The sequence below is a fragment of the Ochlerotatus camptorhynchus genome, unplaced genomic scaffold (assembly GCF_037179485.1).
Source record: "Ochlerotatus camptorhynchus isolate MF236.1 unplaced genomic scaffold, CSIRO-AGI_Acam_v1.1 ptg000231l, whole genome shotgun sequence".
Classification (NCBI taxonomy): Eukaryota; Metazoa; Arthropoda; class Insecta; order Diptera; family Culicidae; genus Ochlerotatus; species Ochlerotatus camptorhynchus.
This window is the reverse complement of record NW_027040721.1, coordinates 1,789,889-1,805,513: the sequence shown is the minus strand read 5'-3', so window position 1 is coordinate 1,805,513 and position 15,625 is coordinate 1,789,889. Positions and strand designations below refer to the sequence as shown.

Genomic DNA, 15,625 nt, shown 5'->3' with positions numbered 1-15,625 from the left:
CTTTTCATGGCTCAATCACACGGATTTTTTATTGCTTCTATTAAACCTAATTAAATAATAACATTTTTAAATTTGACAAAAATCTATAACCATTTAGAGAGCAAACGAGATGACACATATCCGAAAATAGAAATCTTACTTCAAACTAACATACGACGCATCGGTGGTAAGGCCGCAGTTGCTACCCTTCACCGCCATCGAAGCATATCCATCGTTGCCCGGTAGTTGAACCAGGAGTTCTTGATTAGCTAGTAATCTTCTCCTTTGAGTTTTCCGTATCCAACCGCCACCACTGCATGATCCAATCCATCCCAATTGTTCATGCATTCCTGTTCGTAGTACACTCCATTTGCGTTGTATCTGAAAGACTTGTGACAGGCATCGATAGCAATCGACAGCCCTCGGAAGCCTACGTTTCGAATTTAAATGTGAACTGAGGAGTGAATTCCTCTAGTATACACATTCAGAATATTTTTTTCTGAAATACGTAGTCAACAGCACGAAATGTTTTGAACAACTTCAATGACAGCTGTCCAGCAGTGCTCCCATTTTATTTAATAAAAAATCCAATGCCTACGAAATCGTGCTTAAGGTGTGCCGATGGATGTGCCCAAGCTGAGCTGAATCAACTTTCGGCACACTGTGACTTACCGCTTGATTTTGCATCTCTAACTGGACTCCTCGAATGTATGGAATCGCTAAAAATCTCACCGTTGACGCACCGTAACCTGACTGAAGAACGAGAGAAAAAAATCTACCGCCGCTGAAAATTAGCCCCAGTGGGAGACGCCAAAACATCAAATCCTCCCCCCTTTCACCCGCAGAAAGCCGAACCGAATCCGAAAATGAAGTGTAAACATAAACTCCTCATTTTGATGCGTGTTTTGCTCTGCATATTCCCTCGAGAAGTGTTGTTCTGATAGAAAAACAAGCCAGCGAAAAACGAGCATTTTTTTGTTTTGTTTTTGTATTTTGTTGCCTCACATTTACACGTAGAGGCATCACTCTTTTCCGTCAGGGCCGCAGCAGGCGATGAAAAGTTCAAAATCCGCATCGTAGAATGCACGGTTTTTTTTGGCAGCGGTGGTCAATAATAAATGAAGCGTTGCACACTTTCCGTCAAATTTGACATTCAATTCGCAAATATCACACACAGAGCACAGAGCAGCGCATCGCAAACCGGATGCAGTTTAATTAGCCATTGGTGCGCGAGAAATTCGCCACGGCAAAAGTAGAGATCATTTTTCTCGTCGCCGTCGTCGTCGTCTTGGTAGTCGTCGTCATGGAGATGGAAAGGGTAGTGACAGAAAAGTTCGCTCGTAAATCATCGCTGACAAGTGTCCTGCAATTGCTTGAACTTTTTTTCTTCCTCTCGCTCTCTCGTTCTCTTTAGATTTGTTTTCAAGTATTTTCGCGGTCACGGGAAAATGTTACTGGCGCCAAATGGGCGGATGCAGTTTTCCGATGGAGTTGTCCCAAAAACATTAACGTGACATTGAAATAACTGGTGGAATGGCATTTGAATTTGTTGTTTTTGCCGAGGTTGAATCCATTTGTACGTTCAAATTTCATTTAAGTTTTGCCATAGACTCATATGTAGCATACATCAACGTTCGTACCGATAATGGCAAGAGCGAACGGGGAAAACTTAATGAGTTCCAATCCCGGGAAAGAGTGTCATCAACTATGTCAAACCTCTATCGCCACCTCCACCAACCACCAAGGACATCGACGACGACGACGACGTTCGAACGGCGCTATATTGAAAACTGATAGAACCTTTTGATCTGTTAGAGGCACCGCCGCCGCCGCCGCCGCCGTCATCACCATGTAGCAAAATCCAAAGGCTAGACGGGTAGAGATATCCGTAAGAGCTGATCGAACTTTGTCCTGGTGTAAATTTTGCCATCTCATGACACGACGACGTGAGTGCCGGTCGATGGAAAATTTTCGGAAAATGCGAAAAATTCAACCACTGGAAAACGTCGGAAGCTATATTGCTAATCTCAGCGAACGATGCCTGGAAGCAGTTTCAAACCGAGAACACGTATCGAATATTGGTTCCATCGATCAACAGTAGAGCAGAAGAGCTACCGGGGACAGGGAGCTGGAGTACACCTTTGTGGATCCAGTGGAGCTCCGGTTGACATCAGTTCAGCTGGAGGCGTGATGGAAAAGGTGGAAATTGTGACTCCCGCTGGAGTCATCCCTGCTCGTGTGATTTGTGTACGTGTGTTGGTACAGGCATTTAGATTAGCTTGTTCCGGGGGAGCGATTCTGAGCTTCGAGTAGAGAAAACTTTGTATACATGATGGGATTAAATTTGGAATGAATTAAATGCTTTCAGGGGGAAAATGGAAAACTGAGCCACAGTTTACATGCGGCTTCTTACTAAGTATGAATTTACACAATATTCCTTGAATCCATCGACAGGGGCAAGATTTTGCCAAATTTTGACTGATGCGGCTGGAGCTGTTTCAAGTGAATCAAATTGATTTGTGATCGATGGAAGCCATCCCAACATTGTAAGTTTTATCATGGTTTTCAAGCACTCTACAACTCAAAATCATGAGCTACAAGGCTATGATAACAGTGTTCACTCAGATGGGCTGCCGACAGAAGCAGACCACTCTCAATGTGTGTCACGCGATCGTCTGTTTACTCGGCAGCAACCAATGTGTGGTACTCCTCATTGTTCTTCATCAGCAGTTCTTTCGGTCGATGCGTCGTCGACTTTGGAAAGCAACCGTTTCGTGATGAGTGTGTGAGTGCTGACCACGTTTTGCGTCCATTGCTGCAATGGACGCGCTCTGACCCTCGTTGGCGTAACTGCCATAAAATGACACTACTGGAAGCGGCTCCAGTTCTGATGGAGGAGGCTTTTTGGATAGCGGAAGATAAAACGTGTATTGTGTTTATAAACGTCGGTTACCAAACATCATCAGAAAAGAGCTTCGATTTCTGAGTTCAACGACATCTTTTTCCGAACCCATAGACTTCCATTTCGATTTTAAAATCAAAACGTACAAATTGAAAGCCCGCTCGCATACAAAAGAGTGACCTCAATACCCCTAAAGAACCTAATGGCTACTTGAGATTTTCAATTAAATTGCGAGGGGGGCGTCTCTATCTAAGATGCAGGTCAATTTTCGCTTTGCTGTTGTGAGATGCGTGCACGCTTAATAGATAGAAAGAAGATTGATGTCGATTTTGAAGATTTCGTGCAAAATGATGGAGAGCGATGCGAGTAGATGGATCTAGATGCAAGAGATGAAACAAGATTTTTCGTAGATTGATTCGCTAGCGTGAGATTTTTCGACCATCTAAAATTGGGATTGGGATGTGTCGCATCCCTCGTTGAATTGGTTTCTTCAGGGGTATTAGGGTAATTGCATATTCGTAATCTGCATTTCAAATCCCCATCTTAGCGCCCCTTGGTGGTATTTTGTATAGAGCTGTTTGACGTTTAATCGGCGCACACTATTGCACCATTTAAATCGAACGAGTGCGAGCAAGAGGGAAACAGATTAGTGGGAAAACAAACCGTGTATTCATCCATGTGTGCTAGATAGAGAAAGACGATTAAAGCTCAAAAAGGTCTATAGTAGCGAGTTGTCAGTTGGTTAGTTTTTGTGTCAAACAGTAAAGTGCCTTTTTGCTTTAACCCTTATGTGCGTGACGATTTTTCCACCCGTAAAAGGGTGACGGGGTACCCGGGTACCCAAGCTTATTGCGAAGCTCAGACAATAAGATAGAACTAAACAATGTTCTGCAAAGTTGTAGATTAGATGACTAAACTATGGCCTACATACATTTTGGAATGGACCGCTCATTGTCCCCAGAACAGGTTCCGGAAGCCCCGGGGAGTGGTCAAACTCTGATTTTAACCCTTATGTGGGTCACGGGGTACCCGGGTACCCATTTTGATATTTGAATTGAAATAAAATCATGTACGTGATGTTTATCGTTATGAAGCTTTCTGACATCTTGTAAAATGCTAACACAAACGATCTGGTGAAATTTCAAGGAAGGAGGGGCGCATCAGGGGCTATGTACTATTTGTACCCCTCAAACGGGTGACGGGGTACCCGGGTACCAACGCTTTTTACGAAACTCAGACAATAAGATAGAACCAAATAATGTTCTGCAAAGTTGCAGGTTTAGATAAGAACTGAAAGATGGCATAGATGAATTCCAGAATGGACCACCCAAAGTCCCTGGAACAGGTTCCGGAAACCTCAGAGGAAGTGGCCAATCTTTGATTTCAACAGAACCAGACGTGCAGTCCATCAAGATTTTCAGAAATTGATGAACATGCCATTAGACACCATGCTAATTGACTAGAGTGACAATGGCATCCAATGTCCCTGGAACAGGTTCCACAAGCCCCGGAGGAAGTGGCCATCCTCTAATTTAAACAAAAACTAGCCATGCGACATATCAAAATTTTCAGAATTTGATGGACATGTCATTAGAGACTATACCAAATGACAAGAGTGACAATGGCCACCCTATGTCCCTGGAACAGATTCCGGAAGCCCCGGTAGATGTGGCCGATCTCTGATTTCAACAAAACCAGACGTGCGGCACATCAAAATTTTCAGAAATTCATGGACAATTCATTAGAGAGCATGCCAATTTCCAAAAAAATTACCACCCAATGTCCTTGGAACAGGTTCAGGACGCCCCTGAGGAAAAGGCCATTCTCTAGTTTCAGCAGAAACTAGTCATGCGGCATATTCAAATTTTCAGAATTTTTTGAACATATCATTATAGACCATGCCAATTGACAAGAGTGACAATGACCACCCAGTGTCCCTGGAACAGGTTCCGGAAGCCATGAAGCATGTGGCCAGCCACTAATTTCAACAAAAACTAATCATTGTTTTCTTTTACAATAAGAGACTGGCCTCTTCCCGGGGCTTCTAGAATCTGTTCCAGGGCCATCGGATGGTTTTTGTCACTCTTGTCAGATGGCATGGTCTCTTATGACAGGTCCATGACATTCTGAACATTTTGAAATTACGCATTATTAGTTTATGTTGCAATCAGAAATTGACCATTTCCCCGGGGATTCTGGAACCTGTTTCGGAGTCATCGCGTGGCCATTGTTAATCTGCTTAGCTGGTATGGTCTCTAAGGAATAGTTTATAAAATTCTGAAAATTTTGATATGTCACACGACTAATTTCTGATGCAGTCGAGAGACTGGCCACTTCCCCGGGGCTTCCGGAATTTGTTCCAGGGCCATGGGATGGCCTTTGTAACTCTTGTCAGTTTGCATGATCTCTAATGACTTGTTCATGAAATTCTGAAAATTTTGATATGCCACATGACTAGTTTTTGAAAGCAGGTCTGTCCAACCTTTTTAAACTTGCTTTTTTAAATGGCTGGTTCTATGAGCTGTAATTTGTTCATTTATCATTTATCCTGGACTAAATTTCATAATGATGAATAAAATTGGACTAGCATGATATCATTGCTGAGTTCCTGAGACCACGTCCGGCCCACGGGCCGCATGTTGGGCAGCGCTGCTTAAAAGCTTGATTTAAAAATTAAATGTTGTTGCTTATACCATAGACTTTCAACTCGATTTTTAAAGAAAAATAATAACTTCACCTATTGACACTTAACTAACAAATTGACAGCTCGCTACCGTACAAAGTTCGACCGAATTTGGTCGTTTCACCTTTTTGCCTTGCTCGTACAAGAAGGCGTACCGAAAGGCTATAATATTTTTTGAAAGGTGCCACCTTTCAACAGGTTGGAGCAACCCTAGGATTAAGAATTAATGTATCCCGATTTCAACAAATTCTCATGCACTGATAGAGACGAGTGTACTCCATTAGGCATAAATACGTTAGGCATACGGACGTTTGGCATACGGACGTTAGGCATAATGGACGTTAGGCATAAAGTCATTAGGCATAATGGACGTTAGGCATAAAATACCTTGCTGCTGTACAACTCTAGAAACCTGTTTCCAGCATTGCAAACAATGCTTAAATTAGGCTAAGCGTTGAATAAAAGATGATACAAGTTATACAAACATATGTTGTATTCCAATGATTCCATTTTTTATCATATCCTAAGGCTAGCTACGTCTACATATTTACTGAGATTTAACATTAGTAACGATAGCGGTTAAGTAATCTGGCATTAAAAACTCAGCATAGTTTTGAGCTATATCTTGAAATCAATCGCATCTAGAAATAAAAAAAAAATCACACATTTGTTGTAACATATTCTTACACACATATTGCAATTGTAAAAAAAAAAGGTTTTCCTCAGAGAACAGCTCATGAAATAAAGAATGGTGAATTATGTGGTTTTTCATTCAATAATAAAAAAAATACCTGCTGCTTTCAAGATTCACTCCCATACTTTTCGATACAACGATTCTGTTTTTGTTGTCATCAGAATGAAAACTAGCGGAACCGTCTGGTGATGTGAGGGACCGATACTTCCATGAACAGTGACGAGTTGCCGAAACAAACAAGGAACAGTGGCAAACGTACCATTTGCAACCTAATACCTTGCCTGTCCAAGACGTCGCAAGTTTTCATGAGTCCCAAAAATTAAGGCTCTTTCATTATTGTCACCGAGGTCAGCAATCAATAGACGGTCCCCATAATCTTACTTCTGGAATTCATCGGATAGATTATGCCTAACGTCCATTATGCCAATCTTAAATTATGTCTATCGTCCGTATGCCTGACGTCGTGTACCCGATATAGACAAAGGTATAAGATAGCACTATCGATCTCGTTAACTCTAGACCAACAATTGAAATAGGTGGAACAACCAAACGTAAACAATGGCTTTAAACGCAAATTCCTCGAGAATCAAAGCACATCCAAGCAACCTAACACCATCACCTGATAGAGCAAACTTTCATTATCGAATGGCATTGTTAGTTTACGTGGGAGTGTTTTGATTCTCGAGAATTTTGTGATTAAAGCCATTGTTTACGTTTGGTTGTTCCGCCTATTTCAATTGTTGGTCTAGAACTCAATCTCCTCTGCTATGACTGGCCTTCAGCTAGGGAGAGAAATTGATCTCGATAGAGAGTTGGAAAGGCCTTTTGATGAATCCCTTCTTGACTGAATTTCCATATACACTCTCCCCCCGAAGAACGCGAACTCGGTCTACACGCATTCCATTTACATTGGTCTCGAATGATTCCGTTTACGCGATGGGTCTCGAATGATTCCGTAGCGTATGGGATTTGACCTAATAGGGACCAACATGGAATATCTCGCGATCCTGGACATATAGAAGGTTACTGTCTTGAGCAAAGTAGATCAAGACCTAATGGTTGGTGAACAGAAGTTCGGAATTTTCTCACTACGCGACGCTAGGGTGCTTGAATTTGTGATTCCTTAGTTTACGTTATAACTTGAAATCCTTGCCATCTAGAAGGTTGCTGCCTTTCGCGAAGTTGTTCATTGGATCAAGACCTAATGGTTCGTGGACAGAAGTTCGGAATTTTCTCATTACGTGGCGCAATTGTGCTTGAATTTAAGATTCCCTTGTTTGTATTATATATTGAAATCCTTGCCATCTAGAAAGTTGCTACCTTTGGCGAAGTTGTTCATTGGATCAATGATGGTGGACCGAAGTTCAGCATTCTCTCACTACGCGGCGCTAGTAAACTTGAATTTGTGCTTTGACATCAATACCTAATGATCGGTGGACAGAAGTTCGGAATTCTCTCACTACGCGGCGATAGTGTGCTTGAATGTATGATTTCCTTGTTTGTGTCATATCATGAAATCCTGGCGATATAAGAAGTTGCTGGGCAAATTTGTCAGTAGGTCAAGACCTAATGGTGTGTGAGCAGAAGTTTGGAATTTTCTCATTACGCGGCGCTAGTGTGCTTGAATTTGTGATTCCCTAGTTTGTGTTATATCTTGAAATCCTTGCAATCTAGAAAATTGCTGCATCTGGCGAAGTTGTCATTGGATCAAGATCTAATGGTTGGTGGACAGAAGTTCGGAATTTTCTTACTTCGTGGCGCTAGTGTGCTTGAATTTGTGATTTCTTAGTTCATGTTATATCTTGAAATCCTTGCCACCTGAAAGTTGCTTTCTTCGGTTAAGGTGTTCAGTGGATCAATACCTAATAGTATGTGGACAGAAGTTTGGAATTTTGTTACCACGCGGCGCTAGTTTGCTTGAATTTGTGATTTCCTTGCTCGTGTTATATCTCGAAATCCTTGCCACCTAGTAGGTTGCTGTCTTGAGCGAAGTTATTCAGTGGATCAAGACCTAATGATTGATGGACAGAAGTTTGGAATTTTCTCAATACGCGGCACTAGTGTGCTGGAATTTGTGATTTCCTTGTTATACCTTGAAATTCTTGCCATCTAGAAAGTTGCTGTCTTCGGGGAAGTTGTTCAGTGGGTCAATAACTAATGATCTGTGGGCAGAAGTTTGGAATTTTCTCACTACGCAGCGCTAGTATGCTTGAATTTGTGATTTTCTTGTTTTTGTTATATATTGAAATCCTTGCCTCTAGAAAGTTGCTGCCTCTGGCGAAGTTGTTCATTGGATCAAGACCTAATGGTCTGTGGACAGAAGTTCGGAATTTTCTCATTACGCGGCGCTAGTGTGCTTGAATTTGTGATTTCCTAGTTCATGTTATATCTTGAAATCCTTGCCTCCTGAAAGTTGCTTTCTTCGGTGAAGTTGTTCAGTGGATCAAGAGCTAATGATTGGTGGACAGAAGTTCGGAATTTTCTCACTACGCGGCGCTAGTTTACTTGAATTTGAGATTTCCTTGCTCGTGTTATATCTTGAAATCCTTGCCACCTAGAAAGTTGTTGTCTTCAGCGAAGTTGTTCAGTGGATCAAAACCTAATGATTAGTGGACAGAAGCTGGGAATTGCTAGTGTGCTTGAAATTATGATTTCCTATATGCAAACTAGTATCAAATCAGTCAATATAAACCTCTGATCAATGCGCATCGTTCTTGCCTCTTACGAAAATATAGTTCATATCGTATACGTGTCGTGGTGAAATTTTTAGTTCAGTTGCTATTCGGAACGGTTTTTGAGCTCCCGCCGTGGTTACAATTTGATATAGCGAAAATAGACTACACAGCAAACAATTAATTTTGAAATCACATCAAAGCGGATGCACTTCAATTGTGTCAAAAATATGTTTATTATTACTTGAAAAAAAGGACAAAATTGATGTGATATTACGCTGCTTAAAATTACATGAGATTTTCGACATGATTGAAGTGCATCCTCTTGGATGTAATAATAAAATTTATTTTTTGCTGTGTACTGCGTCATCTTTTCGGCCCGATCTGAATCTAATATGATTACGGTTTTGACATGCTGACCTACTTTGCCCTAGACAGCAACTCTCTAGAGCTTCATTTCGCATTTCCAGAGCGCCATCTCTCTGTTGCATGATCTGAAACTGTTCTGAACATGCTAAACGACAGAATTTCGCATAGAGTTAACTACCCCATTTCCGGCCTATTAAGCACAACCCGCACTTAGTCTTTCTTAATCTAGCGCAGTTTAGCACCAAACGGGATGCTATTATTACTGATGGCTTCCAAATTTATTTACCTTTCCGTATGTACCGTAAGATTTGATAAAGAGAAACACAGCAAAAAAATAATTTTGATATCACGTCAAAGTGGATGCACTACAATCATGTCGAAAATATGGTGTAATATAACTTGCTTAAAAGGACAAAATTATCATTAATACAATGCATGAACTGACATTACGCTGTTTTTACTGCATTTGTTTATTTATGTGATCATAAAAATTACATGAAATTTTCGACATGATTGTAGTGCATCCACTTTGATGTGATATCAAAATTATTTTTTTGCTGTGAACCAATCGATGAGATATTGTCAACAGTCTAACACTGCTTCTTGACGCCAAACTCAGCCTAACGCATTGAAACGCCTTTGAAACGCCAATTAATTCACTTCGGCCTATCGGATGAAGATAAAAATTTATTCGGTCGGAGCGCTTCTTTTGTTTTTGAGAATAATGGGTGCAAAACTGAATAACTTTACCGAAGACCACAGCTCTCTAGAACTTCATTTCACAAAGATAGACTGCAGTGCCATTTCTGCGGCACGTTCTGGAACAGCATTTCACATTCGGAACAACTTTTCCGAAGACCACAAACTGAACAACTTTGTCGACGACCGCAACTCTTTAGAGATAGACTACCGCGCCATCTCTGATACCCGATCTGGAACTAATCTGATTATGTCAAATGACGGTCTTTGTCATACTGACCAACTTTGCCCTAGACGGCAACTCTCTACAACCACCATGGCATGTGATATTGCTTGCTGTAGAAATCAGCTATCTCTAAATGAACCGGATTCCGGGATTGCCATATCAAGTACAGTCCAGAGTTCTGCCTTGCTTTTGTCACATCAAGTATATTTGATCGAGAACCAATGAATTGGTGTGATTATATGAGTGTAATTACGCCTTTGCACATACTTATTCAACCATTCCATAGCAAATCGATACTGTGGTTCTCAGAATTTCGTTAAAATTGGTAGTTTTGTTCCTTATCGCAAAATATTAGACGCGTATTTTTTTATTTTGTTGTAAGGGTGACCATTTCCATGAAAAGGGTCGTCCAAAAAATCGTTTTTTTCCAAACACGCCTTTTTTTTTGTCACAAAATCAGCGGTGTGTGTTTTTTCGTTTTTGAGCTATACTTTTTTGAAGTTATCAAGTTTTGGGTTTTCGCTCAATACTCCTATGCGACTGGACTACCATGCGTCGTTACCATGTTACAGTCGCTGTAATTCTATGGAGACGCATGGTAGTCTAGTCGCATAGGAGTATTGAGCGAAAACCCAAAACTTGAAAACTTCAAAAAAGTATAACTCAAAAACAGAAAAAAAAAACACATAGCTGATTTTGATAATGCGTAAAAAAGCCTAAATTTTCATGAAAAATGAATACAAAAACATATTGCGGCCTCTATCTACAAACTATGATAACTTTAAAAAAAACAAATACAATCAATGGTTTTCAATACAAAATTTCAATTTTTTAATATCTAAGAATATTTTTAATAACCTTTCATTTGATATCTTGATCTTTGAAGTTAGCCCGGTGGTTATAAAGTTATGTATTTTTGATAAAAAAAAATCTTCGGACCACCTTCGGTCACCCATATGACAAAAAAATTATGGGTCTAATATTTTGCGATAAGGAACAAAACTATTTTTCAAAGAAATTTTAAGAACCACTATACCGTTTTGCTATGGAATGACTGATTCCTATACATCCATACCGAATCCTCTTTCCCTTTGTGGCCAATGTATCTGGAACCGGTTTTCACTCAGCAATGCATTTTTAGTTTGCCCTTTGGTATAAATATTGCGTGCCGATTAAAGTTTAACAATTCTACGAGAGGGTGAAATCCGAGTCAACATGACCCTTATGTCTTAAGTGTCACTTCTTTTTTAAATAAAAGTTCCTTAAACATAACTTAAAAATAAAATTCATATGTTGAAATGAAGATTTCTTTTAAATACTGAAGGCCAAAAAAATTTCAGCCCAATTCGTTTAAAAATGAAAAATATATCGCTCTTTGAAGTTGCGCTTCGGGTCATATTGAAGGTTAACTCTGAATTTCAAGATTCAACTAAAATTATTCACATTATTGCCCTTTAAATTTTCCTTAGAATTTCCTTGGAACGCTTCTTGAATTCTCTTAAAGACTATTTCTGAATTCTTCTAAAAACTACCTTGGAGTAAAGCCCTTAGAATTAATATGATGGTCTCCTCGCAATTTTCCTAGAAATTCTCCTTAGGTTTAACCAGGAATCAGGAAGTACTCAGCACTGCAGTGTTTCCAGGCAATTCTAATTTTTTTTCTAGAAGTTCACCTTGAATACTCCTTAGAAATCATTTTGTTTAATTCCAATAATTCTTTAGAAATGCTCATCGAAGTTCATTTAATAAAGCTACGAATGAAGGTTTTCCTCCAGGTCTTAATGCCTTGTAAATTTTCCCTTTCGCCAGAATCATCATTTTAGAATCTTGAAAATTTCTCCAAGCTTGGGTTATTATTATTTGTCAAGGTTTCTGTTTTCGAAAATTTGTCATACTTTTCGTGATTAAGAAGGAAAAAAATTAAACATCAGAATTTTAATTTCTGTGTAAGTCCTACAGTCTTCAACATTTATGTTTGTCCAAAATCTTAATTAATTTATATTCAAAATTTCGAAAAAGAATTTGAAGTTCATTTTTATCCACCCAAAATTCAGCATAATGGCATATATACACCAATACCGCTAATAAGCTTCGAAAAACTGCTTTGATCCTGTAAGTCAGCACAGTTTAAAAATTCAGAGACTTTGATAAGCTTTCGATGGTTTGAAGATCAAAAAACAATGAAACTCTAGGATTTGGACAATTTGCTATGGTCAGTGATGTTATCAGTGGTGGTTTACTACAGTAAATAATTATAAATTCATCCAACCAGGGAAACATTTTCCCGTCATACGACTGTCTGCCAGAGTTGCGACCTATCACAATCACGATCATCAAACAGTTGATGGTAGTAACGCTTTGTACATTCCTATCTATGTGCTCGTTGAAGCTCTCTCCATCCATCCATCAAGTTGACGAAAGAAGTAAAAATCAACTGGTGAATGTCGTCTTCTGTTGTGATCCATCACCGATCTGGTCATTCCTGACAATCACGACACTCATCTGTGCTCGTTTTGAAGCAGTTGCTGCTTTGCTTGCTTAGGTGAGTGTGTTGGAGAGTGAGCCAAACAGCTTCCGTTTCATGTTGCCTGCTTTGTTTGTAGCTCACACAGTCGCGCCTGCCGAGACGAACTTGGAATGCGTTAGCATTGTTTTCATTTTCTTCTGTCGATTCGCTTTTTCTCATGATCGTACTGCAGGAGTCTTCACTGTTTTCGTTGTGCTTTTCATTATCAGCAGCGAGTGTAACGTTTTGCTTGTGAGCAGCAACCATTTTTGATGATTGTTGTTTGCCATGGCTCTAACTCTCACTGCGTAACAAAACGATCTGTCAGCGATAGTTGGTTGATGCGAAGACGAGTGTCACGTGAGTGTCATGATATTTTGCATCACTTCTGTCTGCGACTGTCGGCAAATAAGAGCGAGAACGTTTCTTCCTCTGTGCTTTTACAAGCAGTCATTGAAAAGTGTACCTGTACACTTGCTACCGAGCGCACGTTCAAAAATTTCACATCGGCTGATGGCTATGAATAAATGTCAACATTTTCCAGCACTGACAGCGATCTAAGAGTCAAGATTCAGAAACGTGGGAAATCTACACAATCTTGAAAATTTGTTTTGAGAGAAACTTAGGGGAAGCGGGTATTTTTCTCTACCTGCACATTCAGAGACATGATTACGAAAAAATGTCCTCAAATTATAAAATAAATAAATATTGAATCACTCCCCTAACGTTCAAAAGTGACAGTCAACAGACATTTTGGTATCCCTGGTGTGTCATCATCATAATGTCTTGAATAGGCACATAACAATACAAATCACAGTTTTTGTTTGTAAGATTAACGTTAACGATGAATGGCCCTTAATTTCATCTTAAAGTATTGTGAGTTTCTCAGTTTCAGTTGGTGGCTGTGGTGGCTCTTCTTTTCCTTCTATCCCTGAATAGGATAGTGCAAATAAGGGCGTCTACGTCATGTTTTGCTGTACCTGTTGTGGACATTAGTACAACCTTTTCCTTAAACTTGTTTAGGACGCTTTGTCTTGACGCAAAAGTTATCCGTTTTTAAAGTACTGATCTTCACAACATAGAGGGTACCATTCCATAGCATTAGCATTAGTAATTGTTTTCCCACAAAAAATATCAGATTTCAAGTGGGGGGTCCACTTGAAAATCGCTCCATCCATGTATTAGCATGAGCACGATTGACCGACTGAAATTGTGATGAGAATTTCGAAGAGATTGTTAGACGTATACCGAGAACAATTTAAGAGGTGTACTGAAGACAATTCCAAGTGCATTCAATTCTGAGGATTGTTCCAAAGGATGTTCATATGAGAGTTTTGAGTTAAAATAGCAGTTTTTTTTGACGTAGGACTATGTCTGTGATTTCTATATTGGTGTTTGTACACTCCAACAATCGAGTTGCCGGGTCTCTTGTTCCATCGAATGGACTTCAGCTGAGCCGTGAGGAAGACCATATTGGGAGCTAGTGGGTAGTTCGATAAGACTTGTGCTACTCAGTCAGCTATATGGGACGGTTTCAGCAAACACAAATGGAGAATCACTGGCAAACACTGAAGCGGATATGCAGATACTTGAAGGGAGCAGCGGTCTTCTATATCAGTCCGCATCTACGAATCCGACAAGTGGTCTGCTATCTTCATTCCTCTTGAAGAGTAGACCCATGGCGCTTGCTTTGCATGGAGTTGTGCTCTTCGCTCGACAATCAACAGCAGCTGCTCTAAAGCCGGTAAGATAGTCTAGTAACTTACCCGAAAATTAGCATTTCCGTTCGCTATGCCTCGTGAACGGTTCACCAGGTAGGCCGGAAGTCACGTCCAGATCTGGTTCCGCTGGATCTTCATCTTCAATCTGATCATCGTCTAATGGATCATCCAGCACGGTATCGTCGATGAACTACTCGGTCAGCAAGAGGGGGAGCTCGTAGAGTAGAGGAACCACCAAACGCTCTTCAGAAAGGTTTCTGGTATCGTTAGTCCACGGAAAGCATTCTCCGTTAAACTTGACGTCACGAGCAATCACGAGTCGCCTGTTATTCTTGTCCCATAATCGGTAGCCATTTGGTGCGTATCCGACCATCAGCTGCTCGCGGCTCTTCGCGTCCAGCTTCTTCCGATGTTGGTTCGGCACCAACGCATAGGATTGACATGCGAAAACACGTACCTTCTCAAGGGTAGCTTTCTTCCAGTACCACAGTTCGGCTGGCGTGTGAAGCAGAAGTTGGGCTCCGGTTCATGAAGAAAACAGCCGTCAATACGGCTTCACACTACAATGACTTTGGCGCTTGGGATCCTATCAACATTGTACGTACCTTCTCTATCGGAGTTCTGTTAAGTCTCTCTGCAACCCCATTTTGCTGCGGCGAGTAAGCTACTACAGTAAGCTAGACATTGCTTCAAATTGTTGAAATTTTTCAAACACCTCCGTCTTTAACAGGTACACCACAGCAAAATGGGAATAATCGTCGATAAATGACACGAAGTAGGGATATCCACCCCAAGATGCTGGTTCAATCGGTCCACATACACCGGAGTATATACACTCCAACAATCGAGTTGCCGGGTCGCTTGTTCCATCGAATGGACTTCGGCTGTGTTTTCCTTGTACACACACGTTGCAGAACTTCAGCTTCTCCGGCTTGAATGATATGGCCTTCAATGATATGGCCAAGACGGTGATGCCAAAGATCAGCATCCTCCACTTTTCCCAAACATGCATTGGCTCGTTGCACCTTCATCTCCAAGACGTCGAGGATTCCACGCAAATGTGCAGTTGAAATGGTTTTCTTCATTCAAATTCTTCAATGTAGCAACCTTGTCGTTGAACTGAATTTCTATGCCAGCGTTCGTCAGCTTCTTTACCGACATCAGATTGTCTCTG

At 40.6% G+C, this 15,625-nt stretch overlaps 1 protein-coding gene across 4 annotated transcripts in view; it reads left to right on the top strand.

Annotated features, from left to right (window-relative positions):
- The window catches only part of side (sidestep), a 671,279-nt gene that overhangs the window by 113,838 nt on the left and 541,816 nt on the right, over positions 1-15,625 (top strand). The gene's annotated exons all lie outside the window — the stretch shown is intronic.